This window comes from Anopheles funestus, chromosome 2RL (assembly GCF_943734845.2).
Source record: "Anopheles funestus chromosome 2RL, idAnoFuneDA-416_04, whole genome shotgun sequence".
Taxonomy (NCBI): Eukaryota; Metazoa; Arthropoda; class Insecta; order Diptera; family Culicidae; genus Anopheles; species Anopheles funestus.
The window spans coordinates 57,251,324-57,263,250 of NC_064598.1; the positions used below are offsets into that span (position 1 = coordinate 57,251,324).

At 46.7% G+C, this 11,927-nt stretch overlaps 1 long non-coding RNA gene across 1 annotated transcript in view; it reads left to right on the plus strand.

Moving 5' to 3' along the window:
• The window catches only part of LOC125762979 (uncharacterized), a 32,584-nt gene extending 24,211 nt beyond the window's left edge, over positions 1 to 8,373 (plus strand). The window contains exon 3 of the long non-coding RNA XR_007418292.1: positions 7,632 to 8,373. This is a non-coding gene — a long non-coding RNA (uncharacterized LOC125762979). The remainder of the gene's footprint in view (positions 1 to 7,631) is intronic.
• Positions 8,374 to 11,927: the final 3,554 nt, after the last annotated feature.

Genomic DNA, 11,927 nt, shown 5'->3' on the forward strand with positions numbered 1-11,927 from the left:
TGTCTTGGCTAAGGTGTCTTGGCTAAGGTGTCTTGGCTAATGTGTCTCGGCTAATGTGTCTTGGCTAAGGTGTCTTGGCTAAGGTGTCTTGGCTAAGGTGTCTAGGCTAAGGTGTCTTGGCTAATGTGTCTTGGCTAAGGTGTCTTGGCTAATGTGTCTTGGCTAAGGTGTCTTGGCTAATGTGTCTTGGCTAAGGTGTTTTGGCTTATGTGTCTTGGCTAAGGTGTCTCGGCTAATGTGTCTTGGCTAATGTGTCTTGGCTAATGTGTCTTGGCTAATGTGTCTTGGCTAATGTGTCTTGGCTAAGGTGTCTTGGCTAATGTGTCTTGGCTAATGTGTCTTGGCTAATGTGTCTTGGCTAAGGTGTCTTGGCTAATGTGTCTCGGCTAATGTGTCTCGGCTAAGGTGTCTTGGATAATGTGTCTTGGCTAAGGTGTCTTGGCTAATGTGTCTCGGCTAAGGTGTCTTGGCTAAGGTGTCTTGGCTAAGGTGTCTTGGCTAATGTGTCTTGGCTAAGGTGTCTTGGCTAATGTGTCTTGGCTAATGTGTCTTGGCTAATGTGTCTTGGCTAAGGTGTCTTGGCTAATGTGTCTCGGCTAATGTGTCTTGGCTAATGTGTCTTGGCTAAGGTGTCTTGGCTAATGTGTCTCGGCTAATGTGTCTTGGCTAAGGTGTCTTGGCTAAGGTGTCTTGGCTAATGTGTCTTGGCTAAGGTGTCTTGGCTAATGTGTCTTGGCTAAGGTGTCTTGGCTAAGGTGTCTTGGCTAATGTGTCTTGGCTAAGGTGTCTTGGCTAAGGTGTCTTGGCTAAGGTGTCTTGGCTAATGTGTCTCGGCTAATGTGTCTTGGCTAAGGTGTCTTGGCTAAGGTGTCTTGGCTAATGTGTCTCGGCTAATGTATCTTGGCTAAGGTGTCTTGGCTAATGTGTCTTGGCAAAGGTGTCTTGGCTAAGGTGTCTTGGCTAATGTGTCTTGGCTAAGGTGTCTTGGCTAATGTGTCTTGGCTAATGTGTCTTGGCTAATGTGTCTTGGCTAATGTGTCTTGGATAATGTGTCTCGGCTAAGGTGTCTTGGCTAATGTGTCTCGGCTAAGGTGTCTTGGCTAATGTGTCTCGGCTAATGTGTCTTGGCTAATGTGTCTTGGCTAAGGTGTCTTGGCTAATGTGTCTTGGCTAAGGTGTCTTGGCTAAGGTGTCTTGGCTAAGGTGTCTTGGCTAATGTGTCTCGGCTAATGTGTCTTAGCTAATGTGTCTTGGCTAAGGTGTCTTGGCTAAGGTGTCTTGGCTAAGGTGTCTTGGCTAATGTGTCTTGGCTAATGTGTCTTGGCTAAGGTGTCTTGGCTAATGTGTCTGGGCTAATGTGTCTTGGCTAAGGTGTCTTGGCTAAGGTGTCTTGGCTAAGGTGTCTTGGCTACTGTGTCTTGGCTAAGGTGTCTTGGCTAAGGTGTCTTGGCTGAAGTGTCTTGGCTAATGTGTCTTGGCTAAGGTGTCTTGGCTAATGTGTCTCGGCTAATGTGTCTTGGCTAATGTGTCTTGGCTAAGGTGTCTTGGCTAATGTGTCTTGGCTAAGGTGTCTTGGCTAATGTGTCTCGGCTAATGTGTCTTGGCTAAGGTGTCTTGGCTAAGGTGTATTGGCTAATGTGTCTTGGCTAAGGTGTCTTGGCTAAGGTGTCTCGGCTAATGTGTCTTGGCTAATGTGTCTTGGCTAAGGTGTCTTGGCTAAGGTGTCTTAGCTAATGTGTCTTGGCTAATGTGTCTTGGCTAAGGTGTCTTGGGTAATGTGTCTTGGCTAAGGTGTCTTGGCTAATGTGTCTCGGCTAATGTGTCTCGGCTAATGTGTCTTGGCTAAGGTGTCTTGGCTAATGTGTCTCGGCTAAGGTGTCTTGGCTAATATGTCTTGGCTAAGGTGTCTTGGCTAAGGTGTCTTGGCTGAGGTGTCTTGGCTAAGGTGTCTTGGCTGAGGTGTCTTGGCTAATGTGTCTCGGCTAATGTGTCTTGGCTAATGTGTCTTGGCTAAGGTGTCTTGGCTAAGGTGTCTTGGCTAATGTGTCTTGGCTAATGTGTCTTGGCTAATGTGTCTCGGCTAATGTGTTTTGGCTAATGTGTCTTGGCTAATGTGTCTTGGCTAAGGTGTCTTGGCTAATGTGTCTTGGCCAATGTGTCTTGGCTAATGTGTCTTGGCTAATGTGTCTCGGCTAATGTGTCTTGGATAATGTGTCTCGGCTAAGGTGTCTTGGCTAATGTGTCTCGGCTAAGGTGTCTTGGCTAATGTGTCTCGGCTAATGTGTCTTGGCTAATGTGTCTTGGCTAAGGTGTCTTGGCTAATGTGTCTTGGCTAAGGTGTCTTGGCTAAGGTGTCTTGGCTAAGGTGTCTTGGCTAATGTGTCTCGGCTAATGTGTCTTGGCTAATGTGTCTTGGCTAAGGTGTCTTGGCTAAGGTGTCTTGGCTAAGGTGTCTTGGCTAATGTGTCTTGGCTAATGTGTCTTGGCTAAGGTGTCTTGGCTAATGTGTCTCGGCTAATGTGTCTCGGCTAATGTGTCTTGGCTAAGGTGTCTTGGCTAAGGTGTCTTGGCTAAGGTGTCTTGGCTACTGTGTCTTGGCTAAGGTGTCTTGGCTAAGGTGTCTTGGCTGAAGTGTCTTGGCTAATGTGTCTTGGCTAAGGTGTCTTGGCTAATGTGTCTCGGCTAATGTGTCTTGGCTAATGTGTCTTGGCTAAGGTGTCTTGGCTAATGTGTCTTGGCTAAGGTGTCTTGGCTAATGTGTCTCGGCTAATGTGTCTTGGCTAAGGTGTCTTGGCTAAGGTGTATTGGCTAATGTGTCTTGGCTAAGGTGTCTTGGCTAAGGTGTCTCGGCTAATGTGTCTTGGCTAATGTGTCTTGGCTAAGGTGTCTTGGCTAAGGTGTCTTGAATAAAGTGTCTTGGCTAATGTGTCTTGGCTAAGGTGTCTTGGCTAATGTGTCTTGGCTAATGTGTCTTGGCTAATGTGTCTTGGCTAAGGTGTCTTGGCTAAGGTGTCTTGGCTACTGTGTCTTGGCTAAGGTGTCTTGGCTAATGTGTCTCGGCTTATGTGTCTTGGCTAATGTGTCTTGGCTAAGGTGTCTTGGCTAAGGTGTCTTGGCTAATGTGTCGTGGCTTAGGTGTCTTGGCTAATGTGTCTTGGCTAAGGTGTCTTGGCTAATGTGTCTTGGCTAATGTGTCTTGGCTAATGTGTCTCGGCTAATGTGTCTTGGCTAAGGTGTCTCGGCTAATGTGTCTCGGCTAAGGTGTCTTGGCTAATGTGTCTTGGCTAATGTGTCTTGGCTAAGGTGTCTTGGCTAAGGTGTCTTGGCTAATGTGTCTTGACTAATGAGTCTTGGCTAATGTTTCTCGGCTAATGTGTCTTGGCTAAGGTGTCTTGGCTAAGGTGTCTTGGCTAAGGTGTCTTGGCTAAGGTGTCTTGGCTTATGTGTCTTGGCTAAGGTGTCTTGGCTAATGTGTCTTGGCTAAGGTGTCTTGGCTAATGTGTTGTCGGCTAATGTGTCTTGGCTAAGGTGTCTTGGCTAAGGTGTCTTGGCTTAAGTGTCTTGGCTAAGTTGTCTTGGCTAACGTGTCTCGGCTAATGTGTCTTGGCTAAGGTGTCTTGGCTAAGGTGTCTTGGCTAAGGTCTCTTTGCTAAGGTGTCTTGGCTAAGGTGTCTTGGCTAAGGTGTCTTGGCTAATGTGTCTTGGCTAAGGTGTCTTGGCTAATGTGTCTTGGCTAAGGTGTCTTGGCTAATGTGTCTTGGCTAAGGTGTCTCGGCTAATGTGTCTTGGCTAATGTGTCTTGGCTAATGTGTCTTGGCTAATGTGTCTTGGCTAATGTGTCTTGGCTAATGTGTCTTGGCTAATGTGTCTCGGCTAAGGTGTCTTGGCTAAGGTGTCTTGGCTAATGTGTCTTGGCCAATGTGTCTTGGCTAAGGTGTCTTGGCTAATGTGTCTCGGCTAATGTGTCTTGGCTAATGTGTCTTGGCTAATGTGTCTTGGCTAAGGTGTCTTGGCTAATGTGTCTCGGCTAAGGTGTCTTGGCTAAGGTGTCTTGGCTAAGGTGTCTTGGCTAATGTGTCTTGGCTAAGGTGTCTTGGCTAATGTGTCTTGGCTAAGGTGTCTTGGCTAATGTGTCTTGGCTAAGGTGTCTTGGCTAATGTGTCTCGGCTAATGTGTCTTGGCTAATGTGTCTTGGCTAAGGTGTCTTGGCTAAGGTGTCTTGGCTAATGTGTTTTGGCTAAGGTGTCTTGGCTAAGGTGTCTTGGCTAAGGTGTCTTGGCTAATGTGTATCGGCTAAGGTGTCTTGGCTAATGTGTCTTGGCTAATGTGTCTTGGCTAATGTGTCTTGGCTAATGTGTCTTGGCTAAGGTGTCTTGGCTAAGGTGTCTTGGCTAATGTGTCTTGGCTAATGTGTCTTGGCTAAGGTGTCTTGGCTAAGGTGTCTTGGGTAATGTGTCTTGGCTAAGGTGTCTTGGCTAATGTGTCTTGGCTAAGGTGTCTTGGCTAATGTGTCTCGGCTAATGTGTCTTGGCTAATGTGTCTTGGCTAAGGCGTCGTGGCTAATGTGTCTTGGCTAATGTGTCTTGGCTAAGGTGTCTTGGCTAATGTGTCTTGGCTAATGTGTCTTGGCTAATGTGTATTGGCTAAGGTGTCTTGGCTAAGGCGTCTTGGCTAATGTGTCTTGGCTAATGTGTCTTGGCTAAGGTGTCTTGGCTAATGTGTCTTTGCTAAGGTGTCTTGGCTAATGTGTCTTGGCTAATGTGTCTCGGCTAATGTGTCTTGGCTAATGTGTCTTGGCTAAGGTGTCTTGGCTAATGAGTCTTGGTAATGTGTCTTGGCTAATGTGTCTTGGCTAATGTGTCTCGGCTAATGTGTCTTGGCTAAGGTGTCTTGGCTAATGTGTCTCGGCTAATGTGTCTTGGCTAATGTGTCTTGGCTAATGTGTCTTGGCTAAGGTGTCTTGGCTAAGGTGTCTTGGCTAATGTGTCTTGGCTAATGTGTCTTGGCTAATGTGTCTCGGCTAATGTGTCTTGGCTAAGGTGTTTTGGCTAAGGTGTCTTGGCTAATGTGTCTTGGCTAAGGTGTCTTGGCTAATGTGTCTTGGCTAAGGTGTCTTGGCTAATGTGTCTTGGCTAAGGTGTCTTGGCTAATGTGTTGTCGGCTAATGTGTCTTGGCTAAGGTGTCTTGGCTAAGGTGTCTTGGCTTAAGTGTCTTGGCTAAGTTGTCTTGGCTAATGTGTCTTGGCTAAGGTGTCTTAGCTAATGTGTCTTCGCTAATGTGTCTTGGCTAAGGTGTCTTGGCTGAGGTGTCTTGGCTAAGGTGTCTTGGGTAATGTGTCTTGGCTAATGTGTCTTGGCTAAGGTGTCTTGGCTAATGTGTCTCGGCTAATGTGTCTTGGCTAAGGTGTCTTGGCTAAGGTGTCTTGGCTAAGGTGTCTTGGCTAATGTGTCTTGGCTAAGGTGTCTTGGCTAAGGTGTCTTGGCTGAGGTGTCTTGGCTAATGTGTCTTGGCTAAGGTGTCTTGGCTAATGTGTCTCGGCTAATGTGTCTTGGCTAATGTGTCTTGGCTAAGGTGTCTTGGCTAATGAGTCTTGGCTAATGTGTCTTGGCTAATGTGTCTTGGCTAATGTGTCTCGGCTAATGTGTCTTGGCTAAGGTGTCTTGGCTAATGTGTCTTGGCTAAGGTGTCTTGGCTAATGTGTCTCGGCTAATGTGTCTTGGCTAAGGTGTCTTAGCTAATGTGTCTTGGCTAATGTGTCTTGGCTAAGGTGTCTTGGTTAAGGTGTCTTGGCTAAGGTGTCTTGGGTAATGTGTCTTGGCTAATGTGTCTTGGCTAAGGTGTCTTGGCTAATGTGTCTCGGCTAATGTGTCTTGGCTAAGGTGTCTTGGCTAAGGTGTCTTGGCTAAGGTGTCTTGGCTAAGGTGTCTTGGCTAATGTGTCTTGGCTAAGGTGTCTTGGCTAAGGTGTCTTGGCTGAGGTGACTTGGCTAATGTGTCTTGGCTAAGGTGTCTTGGCTAATGTGTCTCGGCTAATGTGTCTTGGCTAATGTGTCTTGGCTAAGGTGTCTTGGCTAATGTGTCTTGGCTAAGGTGTCTTGGCTAATGTGTCTTGGCTAATGTGTCTTGGCTAATGTGTCTCGGCTAATGTGTTTTGGCTAATGCGTCTTGGCTAATGTGTCTTGGCTAAGGTGTCTTGGCTAATGTGTCTTGGCTAAGGTGTCTTGGCTAATGTGTCTCGGCTAAGGTGTCTTGGCTAATGTGTCTTGGCTAAGGTGTCTTGGCTAAGGTGTCTTGGCGAAGGTGTCTTGGCTAATGTGTCTCGGCTAATGTGTCTTGGCTTAGGTGTCTTGGCTAAGGTGTCTTGGCTAATGTGTCTCGGCTAATGTGTCTTGGCTAATGTGTCTTGGCTAAGGTGTCTTAGCTAATGTGTCTTGGCTAAGGTGTCTCGGCTAATGCGTCTCGGCTAAGGTGTCTTGGCTAATGTGTCTTGGCTAATGTGTCTTGGCTAAGGTGTCTTGGCTAAGGTGTCTTGGCTAATGTGTCTTGACTAATGAGTCTTGGCTAATGTTTCTCGGCTAATGTGTCTTGGCTAAGGTGTCTTGGCTAAGGTGTCTCGGCTAAGGTGTCTTGGCTAAGGTGTCTTGGCTTATGTGTCTTGGCTAAGGTGTCTTGGCTAATGTGTCTTGGCTAAGGTGTCTTGGCTAATGTGTCTTGGCTAAGGTGTCTTGGCTAATGTGTTGTCGGCTAATGTGTCTTGGCTAAGGTGTCTTGGCTAAGGTGTCTTGGCTTAAGTGTCTTGGCTAAGTTGTCTTGGCTAATGTGTCTTGGCTAAGGTGTCTTAGCTAATGTGTCTTCGCTAATGTGTCTTGGCTAAGGTGTCTTGGCTGAGGTGTCTTGGCTAAGGTGTCTTGGGTAATGTGTCTTGGCTAATGTGTCTTGGCTAAGGTGTCTTGGCTAATGTGTCACGGCTAATGTGTCTTGGCTAAGGTGTCTTGGCTAAGGTGTCTTGGCTAAGGTGTCTTGGCTAATGTGTCTTGGCTAAGGTGTCTTGGCTAAGGTGTCTTGGCTGAGGTGTCTTGGCTAATGTGTCTTGGCTAAGGTGTCTTGGCTAATGTGTCTCGGCTAATGTGTCTTGGCTAATGTGTCTTGGCTAAGGTGTCTTGGCTAATGAGTCTTGGCTAATGTGTCTTGGCTAATGTGTCTCGGCTAATGTGTCTTGGCTAAGGTGTTTTGGCTAATGTGTCTTGGCTAAGGTGTCTTGGCTAAGGTGTCTTGGCTGAGGTGTCTTGGCTAATGTGTCTTGGCTAAGGTGTCTTGGCTAATGTGTCTCGGCTAATGTGTCTTGGCTAATGTGTCTTGGCTAAGGTGTCTTGGCAAATGAGTCTTGGCTAATGTGTCTTGGCTAATGTGTCTTGGCTAATGTGTCTCGGCTAATGTGTCTTGGCTAAGGTGTCTTGGCTAAGGTGTCTTGGCTAATGTGTATCGGCTAAGGTGTCTTGGCTAATGTGTCTTGGCTAATGTGTCTTGGCTAATGTGTCTTGGCTAATGTGTCTTGGCTAATGTGTCTTGGCTAAGGTGTCTTGGCTAATGTGTCTTGGCTAATGTGTCTTGGCTAAGGTGTCTTGGCTAAGGTGTCTTGGGTAATGTGTCTTGGCTAAGGTGTCTTGGCTAAAGTGTCTTGGCTAAGGTGTCTTGGCTAATGTGTCTCGGCTAATGTGTCTTGGCTAATGTGTCTTGGCTAAGGCGTCGTGGCTAATGTGTCTTGGCTAATGTGTCTTGGCTAAGGTGTCTTGGCTAATGTGTCTTGGCTAATGTGTCTTGGCTAATGTGTATTGGCTAAGGTGTCTTGGCTAAGGTGTCTTGGCTAATGTGTCTTGGCTAATGTGTCTTGGCTAAGGTGTCTTGGCTAATGTGTCTTTGCTAAGGTGTCTTGGCTAATGTGTCTTGGCTAATGTGTCTCGGCTAATGTGTCTTGGCTAATGTGTCTTGGCTAAGGTGTCTTGGCTAATGTGTCTTGGCTAATGTGTCTTGGCTAAGGTGTCTTGGCTAAGGTGTCTTGGCTAATGTGTCTTGGCTAATGTGTCTTGGCTAATGTGTCTCGGCTAATGTGTCTTGGCTAAGGTGTTTTGGCTAAGGTGTCTTGGCTAATGTGTCTTGGCTAAGGTGTCTTGGCTTATGTGTCTTGGCTAAGGTGTCTTGGCTAATGTGTCTTGGCTAAGGTGTCTTGGCTAATGTGTTGTCGGCTAATGTGTCTTGGCTAAGGTATCTTGGCTAAGGTGTCTTGGCTTAAGTGTCTTGGCTAAGTTGTCTTGGCTAATGTGTCTTGGCTAAGGTGTCTTAGCTAATGTGTCTTCGTTAATGTGTCTTGGCTAAGGTGTCTTGGCTGAGGAGTCTTGGCTAAGGTGTCTTGGGTAATGTGTCTTGGCTAATGTGTCTTGGCTAAGGTGTCTTGGCTAATGTGTCTCGGCTAATGTGTCTTGGCTAAGGTGTCTTGGCTAAGGTGTCTTGGCTAAGGTGTCTTGGCTAATGTGTCTTGGCTAAGGTGTCTTGGCTAAGGTGTCTTGGCTGAGGTGTCTTGGCTAATGTGTCTTGGCTAAGGTGTCTTGGCTAATGTGTCTCGGCTAATGTGTCTTGGCTAATGTGTCTTGGCTAAGGTGTCTTGGCTAATGAGTCTTGGCTAATGTGTCTTGGCTAATGTGTCTTGGCTAATGTGTCTCGGCTAATGTGTCTTGGCTAAGGTGTCTTGGCTAATGTGTCTTGGCTAATGTGTCTTGGCTAATGTGTCTCGGCTAATGTGTCTTGGCTAAGGTGTCTTAGCTAATGTGTATTGGCTAATGTGTCTTGGCTAAGGTGGCTTGGTTAAGGTGTCTTGGCTAAGGTGTCTTGGGTAATGTGTCTTGGCTAATGTGTCTTGGCTAAGGTGTCTTGGCTAATGTGTCTCGGCTAATGTGTCTTGGCTAAGGTGTCTTGGCTAAGGTGTCTTGGCTAAGGTGTCTTGGCTAATGTGTCTTGGCTAAGGTGTCTTGGCTAAGGTGTCTTGGCTGAGGTGACTTGGCTAATGTGTCTTGGCTAAGGTGTCTTGGCTAATGTGTCTCGGCTAATGTGTCTTGGCTAATGTGTCTTGGCTAAGGTGTCTTGGCTAATGTGTCTTGGCTAAGGTGTCTTGGCTAATGTGTCTTGGCTAATGTGTCTTGGCTAATGTGTCTCGGCTAATGTGTTTTGGCTAATGCGTCTTGGCTAATGTGTCTTGGCTAAGGTGTCTTGGCTAATGTGTCTTGGCTAATGTGTCTTGGCTAAGGTGTCTTGGCTAATGTGTCTCGGCCAATGTGTCTTGGCTAATGTGTCTCGGCTTATGTGTCTTGGCTAATGTGTCTTGGCTAAGGTGTCTTGGCTAAGGTGTCTTGGCTAATGTGTCGTGGCTTAGGTGTCTTGGCTAATGTGTCTTGGCTAAGGTGTCTTGGCTAATGTGTCTTGGCTAATGTGTCTTGGCTAATGTGTCTCGGCTAATGTGTCTTGGCTAAGGTGTCTCGGCTAATGTGTCTCGGCTAAGGTGTCTTGGCTAATGTGTCTTGGCTAATGTGTCTTGGCTAAGGTGTCTTGGCTAAGGTGTCTTGGCTAATGTGTCTTGACTAATGAGTCTTGGCTAATGTTTCTCGGCTAATGTGTCTTGGCTAAGGTGTCTTGGCTAAGGTGTCTCGGCTAAGGTGTCTTGGCTAATGTGTCTTGGCTAATGTGTCTTGGCTAAGGCGTCGTGGCTAATGTGTCTTGGCTAATGTGTCTTGGCTAAGGTGTCTTGGCTAATGTGTCTTGGCTAATGTGTCTTGGCTAATGTGTATTGGCTAAGGTGTCTTGGCTAAGGCGTCTTGGCTAATGTGTCTTGGCTAATGTGTCTTGGCTAAGGTGTCTTGGCTAATGTGTCTTTGCTAAGGTGTCTTGGCTAATGTGTCTTGGCTAATGTGTCTCGGCTAATGTGTCTTGGCTAATGTGTCTTGGCTAAGGTGTCTTGGCTAATGAGTCTTGGTAATGTGTCTTGGCTAATGTGTCTTGGCTAATGTGTCTCGGCTAATGTGTCTTGGCTAAGGTGTCTTGGCTAATGTGTCTCGGCTAATGTGTCTTGGCTAATGTGTCTTGGCTAATGTGTCTTGGCTAAGGTGTCTTGGCTAAGGTGTCTTGGCTAATGTGTCTTGGCTAATGTGTCTTGGCTAATGTGTCTCGGCTAATGTGTCTTGGCTAAGGTGTTTTGGCTAAGGTGTCTTGGCTAATGTGTCTTGGCTAAGGTGTCTTGGCTTATGTGTCTTGGCTAAGGTGTCTTGGCTAATGTGTCTTGGCTAAGGTGTCTTGGCTAATGTGTTGTCGGCTAATGTGTCTTGGCTAAGGTGTCTTGGCTAAGGTGTCTTGGCTTAAGTGTCTTGGCTAAGTTGTCTTGGCTAATGTGTCTTGGCTAAGGTGTCTTAGCTAATGTGTCTTCGCTAATGTGTCTTGGCTAAGGTGTCTTGGCTGAGGTGTCTTGGCTAAGGTGTCTTGGGTAATGTGTCTTGGCTAATGTGTCTTGGCTAAGGTGTCTTGGCTAATGTGTCTCGGCTAATGTGTCTTGGCTAAGGTGTCTTGGCTAAGGTGTCTTGGCTAAGGTGTCTTGGCTAATGTGTCTTGGCTAAGGTGTCTTGGCTAAGGTGTCTTGGCTGAGGTGTCTTGGCTAATGTGTCTTGGCTAAGGTGTCTTGGCTAATGTGTCTCGGCTAATGTGTCTTGGCTAATGTGTCTTGGCTAAGGTGTCTTGGCTAATGAGTCTTGGCTAATGTGTCTTGGCTAATGTGTCTTGGCTAATGTGTCTCGGCTAATGTGTCTTGGCTAAGGTGTCTTGGCTAATGTGTCTTGGCTAAGGTGTCTTGGCTAATGTGTCTCGGCTAATGTGTCTTGGCTAAGGTGTCTTAGCTAATGTGTCTTGGCTAATGTGTCTTGGCTAAGGTGTCTTGGTTAAGGTGTCTTGGCTAAGGTGTCTTGGGTAATGTGTCTTGGCTAATGTGTCTTGGCTAAGGTGTCTTGGCTAATGTGTCTCGGCTAATGTGTCTTGGCTAAGGTGTCTTGGCTAAGGTGTCTTGGCTAAGGTGTCTTGGCTAAGGTGTCTTGGCTAATGTGTCTTGGCTAAGGTGTCTTGGCTAAGGTGTCTTGGCTGAGGTGACTTGGCTAAGGTGTCTTGGCTAAGGTGTCTTGGCTAATGTGTCTCGGCTAATGTGTCTTGGCTAATGTGTCTTGGCTAAGGTGTCTTGGCTAATGTGTCTTGGCTAAGGTGTCTTGGCTAATGTGTCTTGGCTAATGTGTCTTGGCTAATGTGTCTCGGCTAATGTGTTTTGGCTAATGCGTCTTGGCTAATGTGTCTTGGCTAAGGTGTCTTGGCTAATGTGTCTTGGCTAAGGTGTCTTGGCTAATGTGTCTCGGCTAAGGTGTCTTGGCTAATGTGTCTTGGCTAAGGTGTCTTGGCTAAGGTGTCTTGGCGAAGGTGTCTTGGCTAATGTGTCTCGGCTAATGTGTCTTGGCTTAGGTGTCTTGGCTAAGGTGTCTTGGCTAATGTGTCTCGGCTAATGTGTCTTGGCTAATGTGTCTTGGCTAAGGTGTCTTAGCTAATGTGTCTTGGCTAAGGTGTCTCGGCTAATGCGTCTCGGCTAAGGTGTCTTGGCTAATGTGTCTTGGCTAATGTGTCTTGGCTAAGGTGTCTTGGCTAAGGTGTCTTGGCTAATGTGTCTTGACTAATGAGTCTTGGCTAATGTTTCTCGGCTAATGTGTCTTGGCTAAGGTGTCTTGGCTAAGGTGTCTCGGCTAAGGTGTCTTGGCTAAGGTGTCTTGGCTTATGTGTCTTGGCTAAGGTGTCTTGGCTAATGTGTCTTGGCTAAGGTGTCTTGGCTAATGTGTCTTGGCTAAGGTGTCTTGGCT